General features: G+C 44.0%; 1 protein-coding gene across 6 annotated transcripts in view; it reads left to right on the top strand.

The window, feature by feature from the left end:
• Positions 1-21,283, top strand: part of KCNJ15 (potassium inwardly rectifying channel subfamily J member 15) — a 74,220-nt gene that overhangs the window by 42,731 nt on the left and 10,206 nt on the right. Inside the window, exon 1 of one of the 6 annotated variants that reach the window (XM_039229422.1) lies at positions 16,978-17,096. The exons of the other annotated variants lie outside the window; for them this stretch is intronic. The gene's annotated coding sequence lies outside the window, so the exon portion shown is untranslated. Of the gene's footprint in view, positions 1-16,977; positions 17,097-21,283 lie in introns of those variants that run through there. 6 annotated transcript variants of the gene reach the window in all.

Below are 21,283 nucleotides of genomic sequence, written 5' to 3' on the forward strand. Positions count from 1 at the left end.
AGTGTGTTTTCCTTTGTTTACAGTAATTCTCTACCACAAGGGGCTGCTTGGTAGCCTGGTGTTCTAATGTTTGTGTATTTTTGAAAGAGAGAGAGAGAGAGAGAGAGAAGAGAGAATAATCAGGGGAGGGGAAGAGAGAGAGTGAGACACAGAATCTGAAGCAGCTCCAGGCTCTGAGTTGCCAGCACAGGGCCCAGCACAGGGCTTGAACTCACGGACCACAAGATCATGACCTGAGCCACCCAGGTGCCCCAGTAACCCAGTGGTTTAAAAACAAACCACACCACCTCTGACCCAGCACCACGATCGGTCCCTTGATGGAGGGTATGAGGTCCACGACAGCTTTGAGAATGATTAAAATGTGATTCTTGGGCAGATAAGTTTCCAAGTCTCCAGAGCCAGTTGGAGAGCATTCGAGAGAGAGGAAGAATGCTTGGTGTCCCCCAGCACCTATGAAGCATGAGCAAATGCTGTGCCACCTTATGTGGTAGTTCTGTTGGGCAGTTTCTAGTGTCAAATAGCTTTTAAAAGAATCTTGAGCCAAATCAGATACAAGTACCTTTATTTTTTGCAAGGGGGCTGTCATTCACCCATAAAATCCAAAGTCCCAGGCTGGAATTCCTTGCGGGCCAAGGGCTCTGTTGTTCATCCACCACGGAAGTGGGTGAGGAATGCTCCATTGCCCCGCTTCTGCTACCACGTGAGCATGGAGCCCAAGAGTTGCACTGCACACACTCTCTCAGGTCTTTCCGGCAGAGCCGGGCCCCCTGGTCACTGCCCCGGATCCCCGGGACCTTTGATCGAGCTGGGTCCCCGCACCTGGACTCAAGGTAAGACCCTCAGAGGGCTTCCCGCTGGCCACCCAGGGTGGTACGGAGGGAAGGGAAAAAGAAAACATCCAAACCTCAATAGACCAGGGAATTTCTGGAAGGTCCAACCCAAATGATTCATCTTGACCTCAGGCATGATATTTTTCCCCCCTGCTCTCCGCTCTTTTCCATTTCAACTACTGTGAGTCTTACTGGTTTGAAGAAAACTCCCATGTTTGAAACTTCTAGGGCTTAAATATGAGAAAGCACTACACTATGGGATTTCAAATAAAATACAGTATTAACTGTGTTAGGAAAGAATGATGAATACTTGTACTGTACTGTAAAGATTGAAGCCCTAATTTATTTTCCTGAACAAAGGCTTTGGGTATACCACTATGACTAAAGAACAAGCAGGCTTCTAAAAATAGCAATTAGAGACTCATTCAGATTAAATTCACAAATAAATAACTTGCAGAATTAGGGCTGATTTTTGAGACTTAAAGACCTTGATTTCAATGACAAGGTGTCTAACAAATGCAACTGTTTGAACAAGCACATACTTTGGTTTCCTTCTTCCAATATCATGTATTGTATTATTCACAAAACGCATGGCTTGTGAAAAGAGGTAAGATGTTTAAAATATTAAATGCTGATAGCTAGCTAGTAGCCTGGTTATCCTTAACTGATTGTCCAGTTGATCACATTTTACCTTAGGCTTTTAAGATCTGCTTAAGGCCTGGTTAACTCTAATTCACAATTTTTGAGAGTGAAAAAGATCCTACATAGATTGCTGTAAATTCATCTTCTTGCTCTGAGAGATGACTTGTATGTGTATAACTCTATTTAATATCCCTAGCTGTTCATTGTAATATTTGAAAAGCTCCTTCCCTTCCCTTTCTCTTCTTTCCTTTCCATTCCTTCCTTTTATTTCTTTTCTTTTGTTTCTTAGTTCCTTCCTTCCTTCCTTCCTTCCTTCCTTCCTTCCTTCCTTCCTTCCTTCCTTCCTTCCTTCTTTCCTTCCTTGGTATCTTTTAATGAGTGTCTCCCCCTTTTCCCCAGTATTGACAAATCAATTTCCCCAGCTTGAGAATAATTAGAACCTCTTCATCTCTAAGAATGTTGTTGTTAGTCTGTTCCAATGGTCTATCAATAACTTCTCAATTACCCGTGACACCTGAGATTTCTCCCACTGGAATTTAAGTGTGTATTTTCACAGGCAATTTATCTTTAAAACCAGGATGATCCATAAGGCCAAGGGCTTAGTCATCCCAGAGCTGTGTTAGCTATGCAGCTGCATTTCTGAGATCAGTAGTTACACATTCAAGGTACACGTTAAAGAAGTAAATGAAGTTTCAGATTTTCGCGTGCTCTCTGATGTTCACTGCTGCCCATGCTGAAGAGAGCTTGGAGGCCATTTCGGCCAACCCTTTCATTTTACAGATGAGGAAAACAGGCCTAATTGATAGCTGGTGATACTAAATTACAGCCCTTCTAAAACTCAATAGCAGAGTTAGGAGGCTTCTTAATGTGCTCAATTACCATATGGATTCCACGAGCTGATGAGTGCGCCATGACCTTGAGCATTTACATTCTGTGGTTTTTACATGTTTATGTTTCTAACATGGTATTTGTAATCCCGAGTCCCGGTGATCTTTTACTGCTGAGGCCTTGCCAGTCCCCAGCTCCAGCACCTCCCATCTTTCATACTCAGCCAGGGCTCCCAGGGTGCTCGGCCTTGGTATCTGCAAAGTCACAGCAGGTGTAACCAAGAAACCAGGACTGTGGCTGCTTGAACTCCTTCATCTCTTGTCTTGCCTCCTGGTCTCTCGAGAGCTAGCCTTGGTCTCTTCCACATCTTTCATCCCTTCTCCTATCTCCCCATAGGACCATCATTAGTCCATTCCCTGGACTAAGAGCAAAGTTCATCAACTTTCATCATCTACTGCTCAATGTTTTTCTATAGCTTTTCCTATCTTTCTTCCCCTTTCTCTCAGCTGGAATAGAAGCTTCATGAGAATAAGCATTTTGCTTGTACTGTGGTGTCCCCAGTGTTTGGAAGGGTCTGGAAAATCGTGGGTGCTCAATAAATACATGAGGAGTAGGTGTAACCTTTCTTCTTCCCTTTCTGTCTTAGGGAAACAGGTGTCCCCTGTTTTCTAGGACTTACCCTTGGGGGCAGCAGTGTCTCCTGTCCACACTCAAATCTTTGACCCCTAGTGCATGTCCTCTTTCCTGAAATCTTGTTTCCCTAGTTGTCCAGCTGATGAGCTACATGGCTGCCCAACCGACCATCTGGCTGCTCTTCCTCCAGCTGCGTTGCCAGAAGGTCTTCCATCCTCCTCAATGCAGGTGGTCTCCAAGATTCAGCCCTCAGCTTCCTTCTTCTTTTGGTATTTTTCTTTTGTACAGATCCCATTGACTCATGTGGTTCACTTCTGCTCCCGTGCGGTGATTCCTAAATCTTCATCACCAGCCCCAAGTTTATTTCCCAGAGAAGAACGCTTCAAAGCAAACATGATGAGAGCCAATCTCACGGCGTTGCCTTCAATACTCTCTGTCATGCGAGTCTTCCTCTTCACCCAGGGACCAAACCATCGAGACCCTCCAGCTCTGTTTCCCCATCACCACTTCACATCTAATAGGCATGTGAGTCTCACCTGTTGGCAAGCCAAGGTGGTGGTGCCCTGAAGGTCATGTATTGCTTTATTTTTATTGCATTAACAGCATCCTACACAATCTCTCTATATCTACTCTTCCCATCTCAGTCTGTCTTGCTACATGAGCCTGGCTTCTTTTTACCTGTTGAAAGATCAAACTCTTCAGTTCGACCTCAAGAGACTTAAAATCTATTACCACTATAGCTTTCAATTTGTCCTCATCCTAAATTTCTTAAAGTACCACAGTGATTCTTAAGCATCAATACACACTGGAAGCAAATAGCAAATTTTTAAAAAGTGCAAAAACTCAGGCTCCTAATAATATGTTGCTCCTTTCCCTTACCCTGTTGAGAGATTCTGATTCAGTTGATGTGTGGGGAAGTCAAGGTATTAGGGCATTTCAGAATTTCCCCAGATGTTTCTTATATGCAGCCGTAGTTGGAATTATTGATACAACCTATGATCCAATCAAATGAACCTACTCAAGAAAAGTACTTTGCCAACCACATCATACTTTTTTTGCCTGGGCAGTTCCACTCACAGGGAACTCTCTTTCTTCTATTTACTCTTCCTGCAGAAAATACATGAGGACTTCTGTGATTCTTCTCGTTGGAAAGAATCGATCTTTTCTTGGATGTTTTCCATATGTTTCTATGTATTACATTCATCCACGTCAGCCGGAAAGACACTCTGTTAGATAAGGACAATATCGAGTATTAGAATAAGACAAAATCCTTGTGTTTATGCAGCTTACAGACTTGTGGGATGGGAGAAACACGTGAACCAAAAAACATCATAAGTTTAATATAGAAGTTTATACGTGTCCCTAAGAGCTAGCCAGAAAGGATCCTACTCTGCTTGGTGTTATAACAATGTCATCTCCTCCATTAGATGATAAAACTTGAGGACCAGGACCAGGCATAAGATCATATTTTTCTTATAATAGTGTTAAATACTTGCTGAGTAAGTGAGTGAGAGAGTGAATGGGTGAATAAATGATATGTTGGTGATTAGGAGTCCCTGGGGAATACTAACAGCTTCTAGGAAATAATAACCCAGATGGAGGGGTTGTCCCATTGGAGTTTAAAATCCATGGCATCATTTTTAATCCTAGGCTATGTGTGGTTTTAGTTTTCCTCACTCATTCATTCCATAGTTTATTTAAAATGGTCATAGAAATAGCATTAAAAACTGGATCCTATTTCTCATGACCGAGAAGGTGGTAATGGTTTGCCCCAAATAATGTTTAGTTCCTTTGATTTTAGTAAGTAAATCCTAGGAATCAAATGTGATGGTTTGATGGATGAAGGGAAGAACTGGGGGTGGGGGGAGAGATTGGAAGAAACACCTAGCCACTGTACAGATTCATGAGCCTTCCCTCCCTTCCTTCTGATTTTACCATGGTCTTCAAGTGAAGTCCTTAGAATTCTTAAGGATGGTGTTGAGAAAGCTGCTAAAATGGCCACCAAGTGAATGAAGATAGATAGGATTCTGCAACAATTTCCAGGCTAATTTTGTGTATGTGTGTATCTGGGGAACGAAGTAAATAAGGAAGGAAACAAAGCACATGTGAACGTAATTATACGTCTTTAGTTGAAACTTCTAATGCTTCAAGTAACTACAGGTATGATTAATCATTCCCAGAAAAGTAAGCCATCCTTGGGGAGAAGAGCTATATCTGAACATCCATGTATGTACTCTTTGAGGACATCAGTGAATCACAGCATAAGGGTCATCAACAGAGGAAGCTGAAATGGTCAGGCCAGATTCCGGGAACGTCTGAGTCAGGACAGATGAAAGGAAGCATTCCTGAACCCGGGGAATTGTAGCTCAGTGGAAACCCACTTCCCACGGAGATAGGACAATATGTGACTACACGTCACTTCAAAGAAAGAATTTAGAAAACTGCACATGTAATGATAAATATGTCGAAACCACTCATATGTTTTGGGCCATGTCTTTGATCTTCATTCATTCTTTAATTTATGGATTGGTTATTAATCCATTTCTTGTTTCATTTGTTGACTCATTTATAGAGTCATAAGTATGAGTTATCAAAACTTTTTTTTTGAATGCCTACTATATGCCACAGACTGTATTTCTGTGGATATGGAGATGAACATGTCCTAATTCCTGCTCTCAAAGAACTCACCATCCAGAAGGGGAGACGGATACATTCAGAGAAAGTCATGATACTGGAGTGAGTGTAGTGATACCTTATAGCGGTAAAGGAGAAGCAGGTCTTAAATGAACCCCCAGTGGGAGGAGTTAGCGGGGGAACTGCACGGGTTTCAACTGGGGGCTCTGGTACTAGATGGGGCCTTTCAGACAGTGGACACACTTGGAGCAAAGGCAGGTAGGAAGATGTGGGGCAGCACGCAGTGTGCAGAGAAGTGCAGATCACCATCACTGAGGCACGGATGATGGTGTGAACATCCAGAGATGTGCCCAAAATGGTAGTCAGGGGCTCTCACCTAGAAAACTCAGACACTGCGTAACAAGGTTAGACTTTATCATGTAAGACATGAAAAGCAGTTTGAGGGCTGACTCAGGGGACTGACACAGACACATTCTCATTCTTGAAAGGGAGATTGGCTCTAAAAGGGAGTCAGAGTAAAGAGGGGCCGAAAGGAGGCCAGGGGCACAGTGAGCAGGGTGAAGCCTAGAAAGGGCAGAAGAGCAGGGGATGGAAACAAGAATTAGTCTGCAGGTATAACTGAAGATGATGTGTTGTGGTTCTAAACGAAGTATGGGAAGAGAGGTGGACTGGGTCAGGCTTGACCAGCTGTGGAGTTGCTCCTAGAAAGAAAGAATAGAGGCATAGCATCAGCTTCAGGGTGAGGGTGCTGCAAGGCAGCCCTGTGAAGATCCAAGGAACACTGGCTTCATAGGCATGGTCCCCCCTCCATCTTTCAGCGGTAAGTTGACTGAGGCAAAGGAACTCTTTCTCTGCTTTGCTCATCAATACACCAATACATGGGAGCATTCATATTAACACCCATCGCTGCTTCTCCTAGCACTGGAAGATTCCAAGCTGCCTTTGCTTCCATTCACTCATCCATTTATTCATTCATTCATAAACATTAAGTGCCTGTTGGAACCTTGACACTGGCACATGCACATAGGGTCTGAGAGCTTATGTTTCAATGAGAGGCAATGGTGGGTGATGCCTGAGCTGGAGTTTGAGTCAGACCAGGATCTAAATATTGTCACCACTGCTGACTGGTTGTGTGGCCTTAGGCGAGCTTCCTAACTTATCAGAGTCCCTTATTTTTACCGGAGTTTTGCCAGAGTTACTCTGAAGTTTGGAGTTTAGGAATATGAACTGTCAAGCCAGTGCTGCCACGTGTATACTCTCAGCTAATGGCTGTTGTTAATTTGATATACAGATGTAAACCAACAGCTCCACAGCCCTCAGATAAATATTCCAAGAGACAGAAGCGCAAGGAAGGGGGAGCATGTAGGGCAAGTGCTAAACCCTTGAGAATGGGGGAAGCCCATCCCTAGAATGAGCAAGGTCTCAAAAGTAGACAGGAGGAAGCAGGTGAAGAAAGGGAGAGAGCTTTCTAGCAGATGGCTTGGCACGTTTGAAGGTATCAAATCAGTCAATAGACCAGCCCATTTGGGCAATGGTGAGTCATTCAGCACGGCTTGCACAGGCTGCAGAGAAGTTGGCGCCAAGAGGTAGGTGGGGTGGCTCCTGATGGAGGCGTGCACCATGTTCATAAGGTCAGGGGATCAGACCTTGGTTTGTAGATAACTAGGGCTGCTGAGCTGGGCTGTGGAGGAGAGATTTCAGGAGATCATCAGGGCTGCACCATGGGGAATGCCTTAGAGGACTGGCTACTGGGGACAGGCACCTGGTTATGAGCCTCCTATGGTCACCAAAGAAAGAAGGTATGTGTCTCTAAACCAAGGCAGTAGGAGTGAGAAGTGAGAGGGGCAGCTTCATGGGATATTGATGTAAACTAGGGTTCCTCAAGGCTTGGCTGTGTGATGCAAGCCAGTTCTCCTCAGCAAAACCTTTTGTCCTTCCTCATGACCCAAAGACAGTAATTTGGCTTTTCTTGTTCCATGAGCAATATCTACCAATGATCAAAAAGGAACAAAAGACAGCGTGCAGGAAACACACAAAACATTGCCCAAGGTTTGCAACCAGAGCCTTGTTCCCCATTCCTCCCTCTGAAACTGGGATCTCTTGACTGAAAATAGGGCTGAAGATGGATCCAAGATAGAACATGAAGAATTGGTCAACTAGATGTAATTTGGGGGCCAACTCATGTCAAACGGCCAATGTAATGGCCCTTTAGGATTTCTCTTTCATCCACTCCACTGTCCTTGCTAATCCTGAAAACGTGATCTCAGGCACTGAGTCTGAGCTCTGTGGGTTGCATTATGTTTGTGTGGGACGTGGGCCTAGATCCGGAGGAAGTATTGTTCCCATTCAATCACACGTCACTCTTCCTTGATACCAGTCCCACAGCAGAGAAGATGCAGATATTGGAGAATGGGTTTACAATTACTATTGCCTCGTAGAAAGTAGCTCAGAAACTAAGCTAAGGCATGTGGTTCAAATTGGACCAGTCTTTTGAATGTTGTACAAGGACACACACGAATGGCTATGTGGACTCTGCAAATTAAGAGAACCATTTTGTCAATATCGTGTGTGTGTATGCATGTGTGTTTTCACTCACAAATATTCACTGAGCACTATCTATGTCCGTGTGGTTTTTTTTTCTCCTCTTCTTTTGGACAAAGAACGTTTGTAACCCACTGACTTTCAACACTAGGGTCCCATCAGGGTGAGGGCGGATGGTGGTAGCTTTTATGCATCAGAAACTTCTGACTTAGCTTTCTTCTGCTTAGTACTAGTACCAAAGGACCTTTGATGATTAGGAATGGTCAAAACATTGGTTTCTAGCTATGCTTCTCATAAAAGAGGACCGACGTTGGAAAAGAAGAAAGCTCTTTCTCAATAGAGTTCTGTGAGGGAAAGCAGCTGGTGATGGCCATCTGTGGGAGAGAAAAGGGTCACTGAACCCATTCTCTGTGTTCTGTGTTGTGTAGTTCAGATGAGGAACTCTGGTTACGAAATGCTGATTGCATATCAGAGCTAACTGCACATCTCATCACTGGGAGGCTGTTAGAAACGCACATTCCTAGACCTCAGCACAGATCTTCTGAATCAGAATCTGCATTTTAACAGGATCCCCAGGACATCAGTCTGCACATTAAGGTGTAATAAGCACTGGTCTAAAGCATCAGATTGTGGGCGCCTGAGTGGCTCAGTCCTGAGTGTCCAACTTTGGTTCAGCTCATGATCTCATGGTTTCTGAGTTCAACCCACACATCGGGCTCTCTGCTGTCAGCACAGAACCCACTTTGGGTCCTCTGTCTTCCTCTCTCTCTGGCTCCCTCTCTCAAAAATAAATAAACATTAAAAAATAATAATAAACACTGGATTCAAAAATGTACAGTGTCCTGCCCCTCACACATACCACACACACACACACACACACACCATAAATACACAAGAACACATACACACACACACACACACACACACACACACCATACACACATACACCCCCCCCCCACAAGAACACTTTGGACTTACAGGCACAATACACACCCTTTTGTACATATTTGTACTAATATACGTATACTAGTATGTACTAATATATTATGCACCTTTTTCTTTTTCTTTTTTTCTTTTCATTTTTTTTTACTTTTTCAGTGCACATTTTTGTTTATTTACTTTTTTAAATAGTTTATTGTCAAGTTGGTTTCCATATAACACCCAGTGCTCATCCCCACAAGTGCCCTCCTCCATGCCCATCACCCCCTTTCCCCTCTCCCCCACCCCCATCAGCCCTCAGTTTGTTCTTGGCATTCAAGAGTCTCTCATAGTTTGCCTCCCTCCCTCTCCCCCACTATTTTCCCCTTCTCCTCTCCCATGGTCCTCTGTTAAGTTCCTCCTAATCTTCCTATACATGCAAACATATGGCATCTGTCCTTCTCTGCCTGACTTATTTCACTCAGCATAACACCCTCAAGGTCCATCCATGTTGCTACACAGGCCAGATTTCCTTCTTTCTCATTGCCATGGAGTATTCCATCGTATAGATAAACCACATCTTCTTGATCTATTCGTCTGTTGATGGACACTTAGCATTATGCACATTTTTAAAGATGCACAACATATAAACAAACATTGAAAAGGATAAAGTAGAAACTCAGTTTGAATATTTCAGTTCCTTCCTGGCTCTTGGATTCCTGAGGCACAAAATGTCAGAGCCTTCTGTTGTGAGGAATCAAACAGAGAGCTAGCGCTCAAAGGGATCTTAAAGGCTTTAACTTATGATGGCCAGTGTGCAGAACAGGAGACACATAGAAAGTAATTGGGTTAGGCTCAACTGAATACATTTATGCCCTTGTGCTTGTCAGTGTTATCGGTGAGAGAAACGTAAGAGCCATTTTCTCTTCAAGACAGGATATTGTAGGATATTCTTTGAGCTATGAGTCAAAATTGGAAATCTAAACCTTTGTTGCTAGTTCAGTGATTCAAGTCAGTGGCACATTTGTACTCTCTTCTCTCTGATGTGCCGGGCTTTGGACTGGCCTCCCCTCTGACCCAAAACATCAGCTGGCATATCTTTTTTTTTTTTTTTTTAATATTTTTTATTTATTTCTAGGAGAGAGAGAGAGAGACAGCGTGAACAGGGGAGGGTCAGAGAGAGAGGGAGTCACAGACTGAAACAGGCTCCAGGCTCTGAGCTGGCAGTCAGCACAGAGCCCGACGCGGGGCTCGAACCCACGAACCGCGAGACCATGACCTAAGCGAAAGTCGGACGCTTAACCGACTAAGCCACCCAGGCGCCCCTCAGCTGGCATATCTTTAAATAAGCTTCATCGGATACTAAGTCTGGACAGCTAGGAGTTCACTTGCATGATATCTTTGGTCACCCCGCTCTTCCCTCTAACATAGCGTCTCTGCCATGTGGCAGTACTTGTGTTGGCTTTAGGGTTAAAAGTTAAATGAACCCCCCTTGGGGTGCCTGGGTGGCTCAGTCGGTTAAGCGTCCAACTTTGACTCAGATCATGATCTCATGGCTTGTGGGTTCGAGCCCCGCATTGGGCTCTGTGCTGACAGCTCAGAGCCTGGAGCCTGCTTCCGATTCTGCGCCTCCCTTTCTCTCTGCCCCTTCTCCGCTCATGCGCTGTCTCTCTGTCTCTCTTTCAAAAAAATAAATAAACATTAAATTAAAAAAATTTAAATGAAACACCCCCTGACTGAGCCCGGTTTAAGGAGAAAGAGGAGTCTCAAGCACGTCACTACAGCCACAATTATTACTGCGAGGTGTGAACCACTTGCAAAAGGCAGAGGAAATGAACAAGGGAACTCTCCCTGGAAGCTGAAGGAAGGGGCGTTCCAGCTGGGCTTTGAGGGATGAATAGGAGTTTGCCAGACATAGGGCACAGAAAAGGAATTTGGGGCAAATGGACCTGCCCGAACAAAGGCATGGGGAAGGAAACCTGCTTGCTCAGCAGGCCTGTTGGGTGAAATGCAAATTCCTCCGACCCAGTCGATTAAATGAAGCCTTCGGCTGACATAAAATAATAACCTTGAATAATAACCCTGAACACTTACTGAACACTAGGTTCTTGGGGTTGTACAATCTAAACGTCTCTGAAAGTAAATTATTTCATATGGTTTGGCCAAAGCATTGTGTGGAAAGTTTCTCAGTAGGGCACAGTGCATACTTCTCATTTATAGTAAAATCTGGAATGTTTGGGAATGGTCTGTACTAGGGAAATTGAATTTTCAGATTAACTCCATAAAATGGAAAGTCTAGTTGAAAACCTTCCTGATTTTGTTTTCCTTTGAAGAGATAACTGCTATGGACATGTTAGACGCATTTCGTTTTAATCTTACCTGGAGAGAGACACATGGAGCAAATGCGCATATGTCCCGCTTTATCAAATTCCTGTTTTCAATGGAACACGTTTAGTGTTTTGCCTTCATTTTTAAAGACCCCACACTATCTTAGCTTATAAACATTTTATACATTTCAAACCATTTCTCTCTTATTGGCGATGCAAGTTGATCTGAATGTTTCAATATTGTAACTAATGTAGAAGACATTCTTGCACATAATCTCAACTCACACTTATTCTTAGACATAAAGTCACTGGGTCAAAGAGTATAAATAAAGAGGTTTTTATTTTATTCTATTTTTGATGTTTATTTATTTTTGAAAGGACGAGAGACAGAGCACGAGCAGGAGAGGGGCAGAGAGAGAGGGGGATAGGGAATCGGAAGCAGGGTCCAGGCTCTGAGCTGTCAGCACAGAGCCCGATGCCGGGCTTGAACTCATGAGCCGTGAGATCATGACCTGAGCCAAAGTTGGAGGCTTAAGCAACGGAGCCACACAGGAGCCCCTAAACGAACAATTTTGAACTTTGAGTGTAACATTGTCAATTTCCAGCAGAAAAAGCTGTGCAAGTGACTCTATCAGAAGCCGTATGTAAAGCTGTTTATCTGAGCATGGGCGATAGGTTGGGCTGTCGACATGTCTTTAAAAATCTGTGATGACCTGACCAGCGAAAAGCTGTGTTTCTTGGACCGGTGGCTTCTGGGTCTCCTTTGCCAGCACCTCCTACTCGGCCAGTCCCTGGGGCTGCCCGAGGCTCAGACCGGGACTGCTTCTCCCACACTCCACGCCCGGGAGAATCTCATCCACTTGCACGTTTCAAATTCCATTTGCAGGTGTAAACATTAAAGACATCCCTCCTGCCCGGCCCTCTCTGGTGAACCTCAGCCCAGACCCCGGGTCTTATCTCGGCTCATGTCTGTCCCACCCATACCCCAGAGCAGTCCTCCAGACCTCACCCCTGGAAGGCCTGGTTCCTGCTTCTGTGCTAAGATTGTGCCCCGGAGTAAGCTCCACGCACATATAATATCAAAATCTTCGAACAGCATGGGTATCGGAGAACATATGAAGGATTTTTAAATTCCAGTGGAAGATCCAGGGCCCTGTGAGTACGTTCATTTTAACCACCCCCCTTCTCACATCCCATCCACATTATTTTCATGCCAGGAGGTCAGGAGTCATTTTGGAGACCTCACCTGCTCCCCGCCCCCCACCTGTTAGAAGTGCCTACTGACTCTGTCTGCAACACGGAACTCTGGAGCCCCCAGCTCCTCTCAGTCTGCGGACGCTGTCCTTGTCCACGCGCCGGTATTTACCGCTTGGGTGACTGAAAGCACCAGCTCTCCAGGCTGCCAGCCTCTATGCTAGCCTCTTCCAACTCATCCCACGTGCTGTGTCAATAATGATGACTTTAAAAGCAAGTGTGATCCTCTCTTCCTTGATTGAAACCCTGAGCTGCTTCTCATTCCCCTAGGATGACGGGCATGGTCCGCAAGGAGCACCCCAGGTCCTGCGTGGCACGGCTCTCCCCCGAGCTCCTGCCTGGCTCTGCTCCACTCCCCAACTTCCTGGAAGGTGCAGGCTCCGTGCCACCTAGGGCCTTGGCAAATACCATGTGTCCCTCTGGCCAGAACACTCATCTCCCTCCAAGCCCGCCTACCTACCTGCCAAGGGCTCTTCGTTCTTTATGTCCCCACCTTAATGCCAGGGAAGGTTTCCTGGGACCCCCGACGACAATGTACTACACACCCTGTGTTCGAGTCTCTCATCCATTCCTGAATTTCTCCCTAGGGCTTCCCACACGTACCTTTAACCATTCATCTCCTGGTTTCTTTAGTAGCTCCCTTCCCTGCTCTGTTATAAACCATAGGAAAGCAAGCACCACTCTCGTCTTCCTTATTCCCTGTTTGATCTCCAGCACCCGGTGCAGAGCTTAGCACATAACAGGTGCTCAGCAATCTCTTGGTGTCCAAATGAAGGAACAAGTATTGAAATATCTTCAGATTTTTCACCTTTTTATTTATTTATTTATTTTTTAAATTTCTAATGTTTTATTTATTTCTAGGAAAGAGAGAGAGAGCGTGAGCAGGGGAGGGTCAGAGAGAGAGGGAGTCACAGACTCTGAAACAGGCTCCAGGCTCTGAGCTGGCAGTCAGCACAGAGCCCGACGCGGAGCTCGAACCCACGAACCGAGAGATCATGACCCAAGCAAAAGTCAGACGCTTAACTGACTAAGCCACCCAGGCGTCCCCTTTTCCCCTTTTTAATTGTTTTTAATATTATTTATTTTTGAGAGAGAGAGACAGAGTGTGAGCAAGGGAGGAGCAGAGAGAGAGGGAGACACAAAATCCAAAAGCAGGCTCCAGGCTCTGAGCTGTCAGCACAGAGCCTAATGTGGGGCTGGAACTCACATACCGTGAGATCATGACCTGAGCCGAAGCCGGATGCTTAACCAACTGAGCCACACAGGCGCCCCTAATTTTTTTTGAAGTGTATGTTTATAAAGATTGCTGTTTGAAGGGGGGCAATGTTTTTTTTTAATCCATTTACAAGAACTTGCTATAATCAAAATAAGAACCCGTTCCTGTTATCTGTGTGAAACGTAATTTCCTTTTGGTACATCATATTCTGAATGTTCTGTTTATAGTTAACACCTAATGATAGTAGCGCTTCTATAATAACTAGTGTGAGCAGGCAGCGAGCTATGGTGCTTTATGTATTATAACCTCACACGGCCCCATCATGCATAAGAATTTTTATTGTCATGATTCTGCAGATGAGAAGCTGAGCACAGAGGGGTTAAGTAAGCTGTCGAAAGTCACACAGTTATGATTAACAGAAGCAGGGCTCTGTACACTTAACCTTTATGCTGTTTATGAAGAAGGTTTTTTTTTTTTTTTAAGTACAGAGGAGGTAATATTCAACCTGACTTTTAAAGAACAGGTAGAAGTTAACCGAGAAGGGGAGAATGAGAACCTTTAAGAAGGAATGTCGTGTGGGAGACAAGGAGCCCCAAGGGCATTGAACTCGGGGGGAAAAGGCAGCCATGCACTGAGGCTACATCCTGAAGGGAAGAAAGATAAAGAGGGAGCAAGAGCTGGGGCTTAATGGAAGCTTTACCTTCACAAAGGTGTGCAAGATTTATCCTGGCAGCAGTAGGAAGATTTATAAAAGGGGAGTGTTGTCAGAGCAACTATTCTGTAGATGAGTAAGCTTGCTTTCTTCTTGGTAAGAGTGATGATGAAATCGTGGTAACATCAAGCTGCATGTGCCTGAATAGCACATTTACTGTAAAAATCCAGCTTCACAATTCTGAGAAATATAGTGTCAGGCTCTGAAGACAAAGGCTTCTGTGTGTTTCTCAGCTGTCATTTCCCTCTTTGTTTCTACGTAAGAAGAAACTGTAAGGTGGCTTCCGAGTAAGGGGTGCTGGGATGTCTCCCCCGGGGACTGTTGCACGGGTCGCACGTGTACCTGCGTACTGGTCACTGCCACCCCCGGGCCGTGCGGTGACGTCCTGCTGGAGAAGGAATGGACTGTGCTTCTAATTGTTTGGTATCCCAGCTGTGCTTCCGGAAGAGACAAATATTGTTACGAATGTCAGGAGCGTCCCCGGGGAAATCAATCAAGGAGGACTCAATATGTTGGCTTAATTTCTGGGACAGTATCAGAATCGCTGCACCAGGGGGCCTCATTCACAACAGGGTTTAAAGCCAGGTCCATGGAGCCTGGGCGGGTTAGGGGTAGAACGTCTACAGCCTAGGCTGGGGCGGGGGAGGAACAGCTCGTTCTCAGTCACCTCTAACTAAAATGTATACTTTTTCACTATGAATGGGGAGCACACTGTAATCCTTCCAGTCCCACCTGGGATTTGGTGACAATGGGAATCAGAGGGAACCGGAAAATTCCACTTTACAGTACAGTTGTTTCCCAGATTCGAAATAACTGTTTCTGCTCACCGCACCTTCAAAATGTTAGTACTTATCAATGGTTGAAAAAGAAGCCCAGTTGTGTTTTTAAGTGCTTTACCAGTGTCATCTGTAATCACATTTCTTTTTTTAATGTTTGTTTGTTTGTTTATTTATTTATTTATTGAGAACAAGCTGGGGAGGGGCAGAGTGAGAAAGAGAGAGAGAGAGAAAGAGAGAGAGAGAGAGAGAGAGAGAGAGAGAGAGAGAGAGAGAGAGAGAATCCCAAGCAGGCTCTGTGCTGTCAGCATCAAGCCGGACATGGGGCTCAAGCTCACAAACTGTGAGATCATGACCTGAGCCGAAACCAAGGGTCAGACGTTTAACTAACTGACCTACCCAGGCCCTCCTGTAATCATATTTTTAAAATTCTTATCTGCGTAAACCCATTCTGAGAAGGCATTTTGACCAAAAGGACCATAATGCAAAAGTGGAGAAAGACCCCAAGCTAAAAGATGAAAACTGAGGCCAGCTGGCTAGATGGTCTGACACTTTCTGGTGAATCAGGCATGAAATGGCCCCTCTCTTTCTCATCCGACAATGGTTACATTTACTGCACAGCTCTCAGTACTGGCTGCCCTTCTAAGAATGTCTGTGCATTAAACCTTGTCTTTACAGTTTTTGACCTTCTGAGCTCCCCATGAGCATACATTTGCTCTTCCCTACAGATGCCAGGTTTAGAAAATAAGAATATAGGTCTCTTGGGGCACCTGGGTGGTTCAGTTGGTTGAGCATCTGACTTTGGCTCTGGTCATGATCTCACGGTCTGTGAGTTCAAGCCCCTTGTCGGGCTCTGTGCTGACAGCTCGGAGCCTGGAGCCTGCTTTCGATTCTGTGTCTCCTTCTCTCTGCCCTTCCCCTGCTCATGCTCTGTATCTCTCTCAAAAATAAATAAACATTAAAAATTATTTTTTAAATATAGGTCTCCTTTGTACTATACCTATATAGTACATACTTATGGATTTCAGATAAACAGAAAATAATTTTAGTATAAGTATATACCAAATATTGCATGGGACATAGTTATCCTAGAAAATCATTGGTGGCCCACCTGAAACTCATTTTTGATTGGGAATCTCATATTCCACCTGGTAACCCCTAAAAACTCCAAAATTGGGCTGATAGTCCTCCAGCAAATTAACTATAGATGGTTAGAAAGTGTCTTCTTATGCTGTTTACTGATGCAGATTGGTTAACTGTCAAGCATATCAGACTTTGATTGGATGGAAAGGGATTTTGAAGTTTGAGATTTTCTTATTATCACTCAGTGATCATAAGCACCTATGTTTTCAACTTTGGGACGAGCAGACAGCTCAGAAATATGAGGATTCCTTCAAGTCAATTGACCACAATCCAAGAATTTGGGTATAAACTGTGTTCCCCTGAGATCCTGTGATATCCAGATTCTCTATCAGAGAAATGTGGTCAAAGTTGAGACTGACAGTGAGACTGAATTTCAAAACCTTTGGACACCCATCCCATTGTTAAGTAATCAGGTTCCAAATCAAGTGAAAGTCCTGATTTCCTTTGTCTGGGATGAAATCCCAATTATGATAATAATGTGCGTGGAAATCAACCAAGAGAAGAATTCCACTCTTGTGTCCAGGTGAATCACCCCCAAGGCCATTAATCATCAATTGATAGAGACCAACAATTCCAAATGTATTCTAAACAGAAGAAAAAGCAGTCACCGTGCAGCCAGAAAAACAAGGCAGCCTGAAATCGGTATGTAGATTTATAATGTGATACTCTTTTTATATTCCTATGCATTTCTTATAGTAAAAATATTATATATGTGAGGCAAAGAAAGATGGGAAGGGTTAAAGGTGGTGGATTCAATGTCTTAGTGAGTGAGAGATTCATTAAGGGGAAAATCATTAAATGTGAAAGTTTGATGTAATGATACATTGTAAGAACACAGTGCTCTGGTCTCTGGCGAATAGTACTGAGATGAAAGTTATAGAAAAGGAATCCCCTGGCTGGCTTCCCATTGTTTTCCTCCCACTTTTAATGCTCCAACTATGCTCAGCTTGAGTTTTATTAGACACAATACACCAAATAAAAGATTTATTTCTCCACAAGCGCTGTCTGCAAAAGCAGATGCCTTCCATTCTAACGTATTTCAGGTTACAGACAGACAAACCCAAACCCTCTGCATTTTCTTTTCCTTAGCTAAAATCTGAACAGGACACTGTTGAACTGCCTTCTCTGTGTTGCATTTGAACTCATCCAGACAAGAATAGTGTGTATCCATGAGTTAGTTAAAGAACTCTCTTCCCTGAAGAGAAAACCAGGGGCAGTGCATTAGGGAGGCTAATGCAATACAATTCGCCTTGGTTTCTGTTTTTCCCCCTCAGACATAAATTTTCCTGTTTTACCAGTCATTCCACAACAATGCATGTCCAAGCCATGCTGTGATTAGAGGGGAGAGTATGCTTATTACCCAAGTTCTTCACATGTCGGAGCACGGAGAGGCCAAGGGTGGTAAACCAAAGGAAATTTCCATTTGCTGTTTAGTTACTGCACGCTCTTACTCTATAGGAAAGTTAGCTGTTATTAAATAATAACGTTCAGCTAAGTTGGTCACTTGTAACAACAGACAGATGTATAATGTTTTATTTAGGTTAGCCGGCTCTTTCACAAATAAAGGGCTTGAAATTAAACTGTCTTTACCAAAATATTCTGCAAATGATACTCCTGCCTTCTTCCAGTGCTTGGAGTCTTTGCCATGGAAAATGGAAAATGAGTCTCCTGTTGAACTCTGTGTCTGTTTAAACTTGTTTTTGCCGAGTAGAGAAGGGTTGATGTTCTATGGAGTGAAAAAAGTTAAAAAAAAAAGAATCTGCATTGAGGGGTAAAGGGTATAACTATGCAAAACCACATTGAGAGATGGAAAAGGATTTTTTTTTAGTACTTATGGAATTTGAAACAATAATAATGGAATGGAAACATAGGGAAAAGGCTAAATATTCGACCACAGAGGCAAATTGGATCATTAGACACTCACATGCAATGCAAAATGCAGGGCCTGTCTTTAAAGGAGTCCTTGATGGTTTTTCAATGGATGTGAGGGCGAAACAAAGACTTTGTCGACCCGTCAGGCCACTGCTGACCAACTCTGGCCATATAATCCTTTTGGAAGTTGGGTTCTTCTTAAGACACAGGTATCGGGGTCAGCACCTGCAAGGTTGTGATTCATCAATTGAAGTGTGAAAGTTAAGAAGTGACATTTCAAATGAGCTTTTGAGTGGTACTGACTCTACCGCTTTTGGGGTATGAGTGTGTGTGTGTGTGTGTGTGTGTGTGTGGCGGGGGGTGGGGGGGCGACAGATTCACCCTCTTCTACGGTACCCCCTCTTCAGGATCCGGTGAGATGGTTAACTCATCACAACAAAGACAGATACCTGCCTGTAAAACGTATAGACAAGCACAAAGCCTTGCTTACTTACATCCCTCACTCAGCCACTGGCTCAGTGACCTTGAACAAGTCACACAGCCTTTCTGATCCACTTTCCCCCCAGATATAAAGTATAGAGTGTAAACTGAATCGGCGCTCCTCAAAGTGTTATAGAAATGCCAGATATAGTTCGGCAGGACTTCCCAGACTTTGGAATATATGAACATGAGATATCAATCTCCGATGGGTATAGATGGCGAGCTGTTTGGGTGTTCGGTAGGCAAAACTTCCCCGAATTATCTGAGCACAGATCTGTTTATCTGTGAAATACCTGCACCATGCACTTGGGGGAAGGCTGAACAAAAACTGCTAGGACCTTTCAGCTCTAACTCTTTCAGCCATAGAGTCTAGGCTCACACCTTAGGCCTCTGACATTCTTGGGCAATGAAGAGAATGATACCCCATCCAGGGAAGAGACTTTGGGGAAATTTTCAATTAATTACTTTCCTTTTCCCCCAACATTCATGTTTCACCTCCAAGATAATGTACCTGAACGTCTATCCCCTGGGACACTTCTCCTGGCAATTGAAAACTCCACTGGGCAGCTACCATAATTGTATATTTAACCCCACTGACTTTCTCTTCTTTCTTACACCGAAGGGCCATTCCTTTGTGCGAAAGTAATGAACGTTTGAGGCAACCCAATTTATGTGCTTGGGAATTTCCTACGTATTTTATATAATTCATTAGGTGGTACCTAGCATGGGTCACCCTCTCCAAGTGTGATCTCAAGGCCAGCTGGGCCAGCATCACCTGGGAACTCACTAGAAATGCACATTCTCAGGTTCCAGTCTAGACCCACTGGATCAGAAACTCAGTGGGGTGCCTGGGTGGCTCAGTCGGTTAAGCGTCCTACTTCTGCTCAGGTCATGGTCTCACGGTTCATGAATTCAGGCTCCATGTCGGGCTCTGTGCTGACAGCTCAGAGACTGGATCCTGCTTCAAATTCTGTGTCCCCCTCTCTGTCTGCCCCTCCCTTACCAGTGCGTGTGTTCTCTCTCAAAATAAACAAACATTAAGAAAAACTAAAAAAAAAAAACAAAACAGGAAAAAAAAAAAGAAACTCATGGTGGGTCACAGCCATGTTTCAAGACCTCTGGTTGATCTGAGGCTCATGGAAGTTAGAGACATCACAGTGTAGAGAGGAGAAGCATGGAACACAGGCTTAAGCAAACCATGTGCTGCATGATAGTTTCCTAACCTGGAATCCTCCAAAAATAGCAGTACCTCTTTCAGAATCAATGTGAGAATTCAAATTAATACATGGTCCCTGTATAAGGTCTGGCACAATATCAGCAATAAATCAATCCTAGCAATTTATTCTGTAACGGATGTTAACATGTAGTGAGCAAGAACTTCCATTATGCTGCATGAAAGTTCACCATGTATAGGGGCACCTGGGTGGCTCAGTCAGTTAAACGTCCGCTCAGGTCATGATCTCCCAGTTTGTGGGTTCGAGCCCCATGTCAGGCTCTGTGCTGACAGCTCAGAGTCTGGAGGCTGTTTTGGATCCTGTGTGTGTGTCTCTCTCTCTGTCCTTCCCCCACTCACACTGTCTCTCTCTGTCTCTCAAACAATGAATAAATGTTAAAAAGATTTTTTTAAAAAAGAAAGTTCATCATGTGTAGAGATGCTCTTTGTGAGTTGAATTTGATAACAGAGGGTCACAGTGGCTAGACAGGGACACAGCTCTGGAGACAGGTCTCATTTGCCATCAAGGTCCTCCATGTGTGAACTCTGTGAATATGTGTCAACGACCTGATCTAAACTTCATTTCCTCATTTAGAAATTCGAGAAAATGCTTTCTTCACGAGGGAAAGAGAAGGATTAAATATAATACTGTCTGTAATTGCTTTGGAAAGTAGCCCCTTTCCCAAATAAAAGTTGTCAGTAATGATAACGTGTGTCTCTCATCATGGGTTCTGAGGCCGCCTTCAGTAAGGGCTTCTTGCTTGACAGAATATTAGAGTGATATAGCATCTAAGGCCCTTCTATCCTTCTCTCTGCCCTGAGAAGTTGTCTTGTCAAGATAAACTTAAATGTTGATTTAGAAGCAATTTGGGGCACCTGGGTGGCTTAGTCGGTTAAGCGTCCAACTTTCTCTTAGGTCATGATCTCGTGGTTCATGGGTTTGAGCCCTGCGTCGGGCTCTGTGCTGACTGCCAGCTCAGAGCCTGGAGGCTGTTTCAGAGTCTGTGACTCCCTCTCTCTCTGATCCTCCCCTGCTCACGCTGTCTCTCTCTCTCTCTCCTAGAAATAAATTAAAAAAACATTAAAAAAATTTAGAAGCAATTTAATGAGAATTTATTCACCTTTCCTAATTGTCCTTATAGGTCAGATGAATCTTTCTTCCTACTGGAATCTTGTTATATCTGGGTTTCTTTCTCTACTGAGTATTTATTCATAGACCAACATTCAGAGTTTACAGTAGAAGTGTTCTAAGACTTTATATATT

Source organism: Hyaena hyaena, unplaced genomic scaffold (assembly GCF_003009895.1).
Source record: "Hyaena hyaena isolate Hyena2069 unplaced genomic scaffold, ASM300989v1 scaffold_2, whole genome shotgun sequence".
Lineage (NCBI taxonomy): Eukaryota > Metazoa > Chordata > Mammalia > Carnivora > Hyaenidae > Hyaena > Hyaena hyaena.